Genomic DNA, 2,744 nt, shown 5'->3' with positions numbered 1-2,744 from the left:
TTCACTATTAAGAGAGAACCAGACAGCTATGTGACATCTATTTTATTTAATACTTCATATATTTTTGGTATATGGATAACTATTAATAAACATCTTTAAGAACTCATTGAATTATAAATAAGGAAAGAAAGAATAGAAAGGTTAGGGAAGGGGAAAGGAAGGAAGAAGGAAGCAAAAAAAGAAAGACAGACTTATCTATCTAAATAAAGTTAAGTGTTCAATAAACTAAATTTTCTATCTAATATTCAATTTTACAGAAGAGAAATATGTCATCAAAAGACTTACCTAGAGCCACTGATATTGTCCTGAAATTAAGAAATATCAAACCAGATTACAAGAAAACAATCATGAAATATGGATTGTCTAAGAGCTGCTTATGTCCAAATCAGTGGGAGAACTACCCGGTAGTAGAAAGAATCAGAAGTAATTGGTATTTAAATCCCATGTTCACAGATTGGAAGAATTAGTACATGCTGACAAAAGCCATAGATGGATTCAATGGAACCCCTATCAAAATTCCCATTGTATTTCTAACAGAACTAGAAAAATAATCCTAGATTTTTAAGGAATTGCCAAAATCCCAGAATAGCCAAGGCAATCCTGAGAAAGATCAAAGCTTAAGGCTTTCCACTTCTAGATCTCAAGCTGTATTACAAAGTTACAGCAGTCAAAACAATACGTTGCTGGCCTAAAAACAGAAACACAGGCCAATTAAACAGGATTCAGGGCACAGAAATAAATCCCTGCAAATATGTTCAACTAATATTTAACAAGGGAGCCAAGAATACTCAGTGGAGAAAGGACAGTCTCTTCAGTAAATGTGCACATTGGATATTCATATATAAAAGAATGAAATTAGACTCCTATCTTACACCACTCACAAAAATTAGCACACAGTGGATTAAAGTCTTAAACAAAAGAACTGAAACTACAAAGAAATAAATAAAACATAAAATAAATGATCCTTGACCTGGCTCTTGGAAATGAATTTTTTGACATAACATCTAACAAAATAAAAAATAAACAAGTGGAACTACCTCAACTAAAAAGGTTCTGCACGGCAAAGAAATAAAAAAAAATTAACACAATGAAAAGACAACATAAGGGATGGGAAAAGATACTTGGAAACCATATATATTGAACAAGGGGTTAATATTCAAAATATATATTTTAAAAAACCCATACAACTCAGCAGCAAAAAAGCCAATCAGTTCAGTTGTTCAGTCATGTCCAACTCTTTGTGACCCCCTGAACTGCACCACGCCAGGCCTCCCTGTCCATCACCAACTCCAGGAGCCTACCCAAACTCATGTCCATTGAGTTGGTGATGCCATCCAACCATCTCATCCTCTGTCATCCCCTTCTCCTCCTGCCTTCAATCTTTCCCAGCATCAGGGTCTTCTCAAATGAGTCAGCTCTTCACATCAGGTGGCCAAAGTATTGGAGTTTCAGCTTCAACATCAGTCCTTCCAATGATCTCAGGACTGATCTCCTAGGATGACTGGTTGGATCTCCTTGCAGTTCAAGAGACTCTTAAGAGTCTTCTCCAATATTACAGTTCAAAAGCATCACCTCTTCGGCACTCAGCTTTCTTTATAGTCCAACTCTCACATCCATACATGACTACTGGAAAAAACATACCCATGACTAGATGGACCTTTGTTGCCAATAATCCAATCTAAATGTGAATAAACAATCTAAATGGACATTTACTCAAAGAATACATACAGATAACCAAAGGCACCTGACAAGTTACTCAGTATCACTCAATATCAGAGAAATGCAAATCAATATCACAGTGACCTATCACATCATGCCTATTAGAATGGTTATGATCAAAAAGATAAGAGATGACAAATGTTGACAAAGATGTGAAGAAAAGGGAACCCTTTTACACTGTTGGTGGAAGTGAAAATTGTTACAGTTAATGTGAAAAACAATATGGAAGTTTTCCCTGAAAATAAAAATGGAATTACCGTACGATCTAGCAATTTCTCCCAGGCATTTATCTGAAGGAAAAATAAACACTAACTCAAAAAGTTATCTGTGGCCCCATGTTCATACCAGCATTACTCACAATAGTCAAGGAAAGGAAACCACCTAAGTGTTCACCAGCAGATGAGAGGATAAGAAGTAGAGAGTGTGTGTGTGTTCAGCCACAAAAAGAAGGGAGTCCTGACATTTGTGACATGAAGAGACCTGGAGGGCATTCTGCTTAGTGAGATAAATGAGACAGAGAAAGACAAATACTGCATGATCTCATTTATATGTGGAGCTAAAAACCGAACACCGAACTTATAGACAGGGATTAAATTTGTGGTTAAGGATTGAAGGGTACGTATGGAGCAGAAACTAGATGAACATACTCAATAGGGACAAAGTTCTAGTTATAAGGTAAATAAGTACTAGTGACTATAGCTAACACAATGAATATAATTAACATTACTCTATGGTATATTTAAAAGGTGTAAGAGAGTAATGATCCTATGACTTCTAACCACAAGAAAAAAAAAGCAGGTTCTCTTTTTATGGTTATCAATATGTGAGATGGATTTTTAAATTTATTTTTTAGTTTTAAAATTAAAATTTTATGCTAGAGTACCAATTAACTATATGCTATGATAGAACTGTGGTGTTGGAGAAGACTCTTGAGAGTCCCTTGGACTGCAAGGAGATCCAACCAGTCCATTCTGAAGGAGATCAGCCCTGGGATTTCTTTGGAAGGAATGATGCTAAAGCTGAAA

This window comes from Bison bison, unplaced genomic scaffold, assembly GCF_000754665.1.
Source record: "Bison bison bison isolate TAMUID 2011002044 unplaced genomic scaffold, Bison_UMD1.0 scf7180017864211, whole genome shotgun sequence".
Classification (NCBI taxonomy): domain Eukaryota; kingdom Metazoa; phylum Chordata; class Mammalia; order Artiodactyla; family Bovidae; genus Bison; species Bison bison.
Note: the sequence above shows the minus strand (reverse complement) of the source record.